We start from the raw sequence: 8,208 nt of genomic DNA, 5'->3' as shown, positions 1-8,208 counted from the left end.
CCGATACCACCGCCAAGCTCTCATCGAGCTCCGGTGAGCCACTATCCAACCCCACCACTTACCGTAGCATTGCCGGCGCATTACAGTATCTTACTCTCACTAGACCGGATATTTCCTATGCCGTCCAACAGATATGTCTCTTCATGCATGAGCCTCGTGCGTCACACATGCAACTCGTCAAACGAGTCCTTCGCTACTTGCGTGGCACATCCCACTTTGGTCTTCAGTTATACAAAGCCTCCTCGCTCGATCTTGTTGCCTACACGGATGCTGATTGGGCCGGCTGTCCCGACACACGACGTTCCACTTCCGGGTTTTGTGTTTACCTTGGGCAGAACATGGTCTCCTGGTCTTCCAAACGGCAGCCCACAGTGTCTCGTTCTAGCGCCGAAGCTGAATATCGCGGGGTCGCTAACTGCGTTGCCGAATCCTGTTGGATCCGTCAACTTCTCTATGAGCTTCGGCGTCCTCCCTCCCGTGCCACCATTGTCTATTGCGACAATGTCGGTGCATCATATCTCTCAACCAATCCAGTACTACATCAGCGCACCAAACATGTTGAGATCGACCTTCACTTTGTTCGGGATCGCGTTGCTCTTGGTGAAGCCCGGGTCCTTCACGTTCCATCGAGCTCGCAGTTTGCGGATATCTTCACCAAGGGACTACCCTCACCGATCTACACGGAGTTTAGGTCCAGCTTGAACGTCCTACCAAACGGCGTACCAGCTGAGGGGAGGTGTTAGAATGTACATATTCTGTTGTAATTAGTCTGGCACGTCTAGTCCTATTATTATGGATCTCAACCATCGCCCTGGCCTGTGTGCCTACTTCCTTGGGCTCTCTATATGTAATCACGGTTGTACTGTAATCTATTATAAAGGGCAATCATTCTATTGTCTAACTTAGGTCACCTAGCTAGCTAGAACACATACAGTCGTCACACTTGAACGTGGATGAAAGTGCGTTCGCTGGCTGGCTAACGTTGCCGCTTACGCCCTAACGATACCGTACCGATCGCAATCTGTAAGCAGTGCAGATACGACAAGCAATGTGTCGCCTCCCCTGGGTACAGCCGGGTCGATCGACATGGTGCATGCTGTGCGTCGCGCACGTCCCTTTCAGCGTGTGCCTACCTCTGATAGCGAACCAAAGGTGCTAGCTAGAGGACGGACAGAATCCATGGCGCACTCACGTAGGGGGCGGGCGGCGTCCCGTCCCCGCGCGCCTACCTCGCTCGCTGCTAGATCCTCCACCTCTTCTTCTTCCTCCTCCCGCCCAATGGCATCTCGACCTAATTACCAGTTAAGTCAACTGAGTGATGGACCGACCTAGCTAGGTAGCCATCTGCCACGCGAGAATAGATGCACGCGTGGCGACAGCGACGCGCCACCGTCCGTCTCGCCGACGGCGACAGGGACGTACGCCCGGGGCTCACGCGCATGTGCGCGCGTGTGTCACCAACAGCAGGCAGTCACGTCCACGAGGCGACGACGCGGCGCCCGGGCGGCGGCTCTACCCGCTCCGAGGGGACGCCCTTGCTCTGCGACGTACCCGACGTGCACGTTACTGTTACAGTTTCCCCTCCGCCCAGCTCTCTCCTTCGCCTATAAATTCCACCGCCATCCTCGATCCTTCTTCCACCTCTCTCTCTCTCTCTCTCTCCACACTTTTGAGGTGCTGATATAGCTAGCTAGTAAGATGGTAGAGAAGAACAGTGATGCCGGCGTCGTAGGAGGGCAGATGCTGGTGGGCTCACCGGCGGCGGCCGAGCACCACTGCCACCGGAAGGTCCTCCAGAACCATCCCGGCGACGTCGGCGGTCTTGTCCCGCCGGTTACTGATGGCCTTCCGCAGGTGGTGGTGGTGGGAGACACGGGCAAGCACGCGGCACGTGTGGCCGTGGAAGGCTTCGCGGTGCTGGAGCCGCCCGCGGACGCGGAGGCCGCGGCCGAGCGGCGGGACGACGTGGCCGCGCTCCTCGCCGGCTTCGCCCACCACCTCCAAGAGAGGACCACCCACCACCTGGGTACGGCCACCGATCGATCTGGGTCGGCCAGCGTAGTGCATGCATGCTCCTAGTCCTCGTGTGTGTGCAACGTGGCGCTGCACGAGAAAATTTTGAGCAGTTAAAATTTTCATTTGAAAAACAAACACAGAGGATGTCCCAAACTTCAGGAAGCTCGAGCTCTGCCCTCATATTAGAACTGCCTTTTCTTTTTCTTTTTATCTTCCAAAAACGAGGCTTGATCCCTGGCCTCAACCTCTACATCGATCGATGCGCAAACTAAATTAGTTAAACGATAAAGAAAAAACCAGTACCAAAAGGTAGCGTGAAGTGAGTCAACAAATTTTGCAAAACAAAACTTTTGTGTGATTATCGATTTTCTAATAAATTTCTCAAAAAAAAAAGATCTTCTAACAACTTGCACGCTACTTCTCGAATTGTATATTTTCTCTCTTGGTAAGTTGGCTGGCTAACAGTGGTAGAATTCTGTACTTTTGTTGGGGTACGAGTTCCACAAACTTGCCAACAAAAGGCATGCATATTTTTTTTGTCTGAAAAGGGCTGTACATATTGATTTTTGTTACTCAACAAAGTCATACATTAATACTGCATATACCCTGAAAGATAGGTACACTTTTGTAAAATACACACATTTCACATGTGCCTAAAAAGAAAGCATCTCACATGTTTGACCATTGCCAGCACCACACAAAAAAAAAGCATACGAACATAAGTACGTTTGTACAAGTTTCATCATGCAAATTATACTATTATGCACAACTTGATTTCTCATGCAAATGTTTGTCCTTCACAGGGTACCCTTACAACCTGGACTTCGACTTTAGTGTGATGGCCCAGTTCCAGAGCTTCTCCATCAACAACCTCGGCGACCCTTTCATCGAGAGCAACTACGGCGTCCACTCCAGGCAGTTCGAGGTCGCCGTGCTCGATTGGTTCGCCCGCCTCTGGGACCTCCAACAAGACGAATACTGGGGATACATCACAAACTGCGGCACCGAAGGGAACCTCCATGGCCTATTAGTCGGGTTAGTGTCTATCTATCTATCTTGCATAACTTTTTTTCACATGATCGAGAACGTATCTTTTTTATATATATTGAAAAATATTTGATCGACTAGTTGTGATTTTCATATGCAGGAGGGAGCTTTTTCCTGATGGAATCATATACGCGTCCCGTGAGTCGCACTACTCCGTCTTCAAGGCAGCTAGGATGTATAGAGTCGAGTGCGTGGAGATCGACACTCTAGTTTCTGGAGAGATGAACTGCACGGACTTTAAGTCCAAATTGTCGCAGAACCCCGGGAGGCCTGCGATTGTTAATGTGAATATAGGTTAGCATCTTGCTTTCACATTTTCATCAGAATGGTCCCAAAAAATGATTTCCTTAAGTGTCTCTCTTTATGGTTGATTTTGACACTATTGTTATTTTGCTTCTGTTTCTTGCAGGAACGACTGTCAAGGGAGCTTCGATGATCTTGATAGGATCATAAGAACGCTAGAGAAATGTGGGTTCCGAGATCGATTCTACATCCACTGCGATGGTGCTCTAGCTGGCCTTATGATGCCATTTATCAAACAAGTGGGTCATGTTAATTTTTTAGCAGTAAATGATATTTAATTAGCACATGGCATACCAAGTTTTATAAATCTAGAGAACAACATAACTAACTTACCTTTTCTTTATTTTCCTCTAGGCGCCAAAGGTAACATTCAAGAAACCTATCGGAAGCGTGAGCGTATCAGGCCACAAATTCATGGGATGTCCAGTACCATGTGGCGTGGTAATAACCAGGCTCGACCATGTAAAAGTGCTCTCCACCGACATTGAATACCTATCATCTAGAGACGCGACAATCATGGGGAGCCGTAACGGGCATGCGCCAATGTTCCTTTGGTACACGCTGAACAAAAAGGGCTATAGGGGCATCCGCAAAGAGGTCCAGAAGTGCTTGAGAAACGCTCATCACCTTGCAAACCGTCTGAGGGAGGCGGGAGTGAGCGCGTACCTGAACGAGTTGAGCAGCACGGTGGTGTTCGAGAGGCCACATGACGAGGCATTCGTACACAAGTGGCAGCTCGCATGTGAGGGAAGCATCGCACATGTGGTAGTGATGCCAAATGTGAGTGTGGAAAAGCTCAACAACTTTGTCGAAGAGCTCATCGGCGAGAGACCGTGCTGGCATGAAGGTGCAGGGTTTAGGGTGCCATGTGTTGCAAAGGACATTGGGCAAGAAAATTGCCTCTGCGGTGTGCATGAAAAGAAATTAAGAGTTGTGTAAGATCATTAGGGGAGTGAAGAACAACGGCTTAAAAATTAGAGTTCTTAAGGGCACACATGATTGATCTAGCTTTCATAATTGGACCTCTATTCCCGTCGTTATCAGTTTCTTTTGTTGTACTATCTTGGATCGTGACATGTGTTTAGTTCTATAGTGGTTAATAAATTGATTAAGTTGGTGTTTTCTATTGCGTCTGGTTTAATTTTTTATTTGTCTGGCCAACGCTGATCCTAACACAATTACACCAAGTTGTGTTTGACTAAATATGCCCCTTTTTTACGACTTAGCCAGATGATTGGTGTTGAACGTGTGTACATGTACGCAGGTCTGGGTTTTGCATGCCGCACCTGTAGTGTCTATCTCCCTCTGTATGTACTTCTATCTTAGGAGACAAGACACCGGTCACACCCCTTGTACCTATATATATGTGCCTAGTGCATGATCAATGAGATATCGATGCACCAAATCATTCTCTACATGGTATCAAATAGCATCACGATCCTCTCCCGCTTCCGCTTACCCTAGCTGCCGCCGCCTCGGGCCGCTGCCGCCGCGATCTGCAGCCGCCGCTGCCATCCCACGCCACCGCCGCTCCCCTCTACCCCACACGCCCCTCCCCTCCCCAGCCACGCTCTCCCTTCCCTGACGCGCCGCCCTCCCGCCGCGTCGCTCCCCTGCCGCGCCGCTTCTCCACCGCCGCGCCGCACCCTCCCCCAACCCTAGCCGCCATGTCGTTGAAAGTGCAACTATTCCTAGGTGGTTTTGGTAATTCATAACAATATATAGCTCATTGAGCTAATACTATTTCAAGACAAATATTTCAGGAAAGCTCAATGAATGGCATGGCATGGATGATGAAAGTGGATCCCTCAAAATACTAAGGACAAAGGATTGGTTCAAGCTCAAAAGCTCAAGACTCTACATTTTATATTTTAGTGATCCAAGATCACATTGAGTCTATAGGAAAAGCCAATACTATCAAGGAGCGATGAGGTGTTGCTTGATGAGTTTCTTGCTTCAAGTGCTTAGTGATATACTACAAAAACCCTCAACTACTTTCTCATATCCACATATGACCTAAACCTAAAGTCAAACTCGGCCCCACCGATTCTTTCTATCCAGCGCCACCGAGCTCAGATGTCATAGCCACTGCCACAAACCCTAGGCAAATCGGTCTCACCGATAGGGATCTCGGTCTCACCGAGATGGGATTGTAATCTCTCTGTTTCCCTTCATAACGTTTCGGTCTAACCGAAGTGAGCGATCGGTCCCACCGAGATTGCAATGTAAATTCTCTATTTTCCTTTCGTAATATTTCGGTCTCACCGAAAAGAGCGAATCGGTCCCACCGAGTTTACCTGACCAACTCTCTGGTTAGCTAATTACCAAAATCGGTCTCACCGAGTTTGTGTAATCGGTCTCACCGAGATTACGTTATGCCCTAACCCTAACCATATCGGTCCTACCGAGTTGCATGTCGGTCCCACCGAAATCACTAACAGTCACTAGGTTTACTGAATTGGTCCGACCGAGTTTGTTGATTCGGTCCCAACGAGATTGATAAATTGTGTGTAACGGTTAGATTTTGTGTGGAGGCTATATATACCCCTCCACCCCCTCTTCATTCGGGGAGAGAGCCTTCAGAACAAACCTACACTTCCAACTTACCATTTCTGAGAGAGAACCACCTACTCATGTGTTGAGGCCAAGATATTCCATTCCTACCATATGAATCTTGATCTCTAGCCTTCCCCAAGTTGCTTTCCACTCAAATCTTCTTTCCACCAGATCCAAATCCTATGAGAGAGAGTTGAGTGTTGGGGAGACTATCATTTGAAGCACAAGAGCAAGGAGTTCATCATCAACACACCATTTGTTACTTCTTGGAGGGTGGTGTCTCCTAGATTGGCTAGGTGTCACTTGGGAGCCTCCGACAAGATTGTGGAGTTGAACCAATGAGTTTGTAAGGGCAAGGAGATCGCCTACTTCGTGAAGATATACCGCTAGTGAGGCAAGTCCTTCGTGGGCGACGGCCATGGTGGGATAGACAAGGTTGATTCTTCGTGGACCCTTCATGGGTGGGGCCCTCTGTGGACTCGCGCAACCGTTACCCTTCGTGGGTTGAAGTCTCCATCAACGTGGATGTACGATAGCACCACCTATCGGAACCACGGCTCAAAAATCACCGTGTCTCCAAATTGCGTTTGAAATCTCCAAACCCTTCCCTTTACATTCTTGCAAGTTGCATGCTTTAATTTCCGCTGCTCATATACTCTTTGCATGCTTGCTTGAATTGTGTGAAGATTGCTTGACTTGTGCTAAGATAGCTAAAATCTGCCAAAGACTAAAATTGGGAAAAGGTTAAGTTTTTAATTGATCAAGTAGTCTAATCACCCCCCTCTAGACATACTTCAAGGTCCTACAAGTGGTATCAGAGCTTTGGTCTCCATTTGTTTTGATTTCCATAGCTTTTGGTGGTCATAGCCTTGGTTTCACAGCCTAGGAGAGTATGGCGTCTAGCGAGGGAAATTATCACCGTAGAGGTCCTTACTTTGATGGTACTAATTTTGCTAGTTGGAAGCATAAGATGAAAATGCATATTCTCGGACATAACCCCGCCATTTGGGCTATTGTGTGTATTGGCTTACAAGGTGAATTCTTTGATGGGAGGGAACCAAACCGTGAAGCTAGTGCGGATGAATTTAAGATGCTGCAATACAACGCTCAAGCTTGTGATAGCCTCTTCAATGGATTGTGCCCCGAAGAATTCAACAAAATCAGCCGTCTTGAGAATGCAAAGGAAATTTGGGACACTTTGATTGATATGCATGAAGGTACTGACTCCGTCAAGGAATCCAAATTGGATGTGCTCCAAAGTCAGCTTGACAAGTTCAAAATGAAGGATGGTGAAGGTGTCGCTGAAATGTACTCTAGGCTTGCTCTTATCACAAATGAGATTGCGGGCTTAGGAAGTGAAGAGATGACCGACAAATTCATCATCAAGAAGATCCTAAGAGCATTGGCTGGAAAATATGATACCGTGTGCACATTGATCCAAATGATGCCCAACTACAAGAATCTCAAGCCAACGGAGGTCACTGGAAGAATTGTTGCTCATGAGATGTCACTCAAGGATAAGGAGGAACTTCACAACAAGTCAAGTGATGCTTACAAAGCCTCATGTGAAGCCCCTACATCATCAAGTGAGAAACAAACCTTCAATGAAGAATTGAGCTTAATGGTGAAGAACTTCAACAAATTCTACAAGAGTAGAAGCAAAGTAAGAAGCTCCAAGTCAAGGTCTTACCATGACAAAAGATCTTCCAGTCGAGAGCGCAATTGCTACAATTGTGGGAGACCCGGACACTATTCAAATGAGTGTATAGCACGCTGCAAAAGAAGAGAAGATTCTCCAAAGAGAAGAAGTAGAAGAGAAGAATCACCGCCAAGAGACAGAAGGAGTAGAGATGATCGTTATGAACGAAGAACATCCTGGAGAAGCAAGGATTCGGAAAGGAAGGACAAGTCATCAAAGAGCTACACAAAACGAAGACATCAATCTCATGTTGGTGAATGGGTATCCGGTTCCGACTTTGAACATCACTCCGAGAGAAGCTATCACTCCGACTCCGAACATACTCAAGATGAAGGTGTTGCCGGTCTAGCACTTGTGTCGACCAACTCCTATGACATATTTGATTCACCAAATGAAGGAATTGGAAGATGCTTCATGGCTAAAGGCCCTAAGGTAACTCACCCCGAGTATGTTGATTTCAATAGTGATGAAGATGACTTGTTAGGTGATAATGATTTACTTATTGACAACTCTAGTGATGAATACTATGATGAAATGTCAATTAATCATGTTAAAAAAGATAAAACGAATGACAATGATAAGGAGAA

The 8,208-nt window shown here is 47.6% G+C and overlaps 1 pseudogene across 1 annotated transcript; it reads left to right on the top strand.

Annotated features, from left to right (window-relative positions):
* The first annotated feature begins 1,656 nt into the window (after positions 1–1,656).
* Positions 1,657–4,490, top strand: LOC123072717 (serine decarboxylase 1-like; annotated as a pseudogene). Its single transcript, XR_006435332.1, has 5 exons — positions 1,657–2,026; positions 2,820–3,051; positions 3,164–3,357; positions 3,473–3,605; positions 3,721–4,490. The product of XR_006435332.1 is annotated as a serine decarboxylase 1-like (transcript).
* The last annotated feature ends 3,718 nt before the right edge of the window (positions 4,491–8,208 follow it).

Source organism: Triticum aestivum, chromosome 3B, assembly GCF_018294505.1.
Source record: "Triticum aestivum cultivar Chinese Spring chromosome 3B, IWGSC CS RefSeq v2.1, whole genome shotgun sequence".
Classification (NCBI taxonomy): Eukaryota; Viridiplantae; Streptophyta; class Magnoliopsida; order Poales; family Poaceae; genus Triticum; species Triticum aestivum.
Note: the sequence above shows the minus strand (reverse complement) of the source record. Positions and strands in the feature narration are given on the sequence as shown.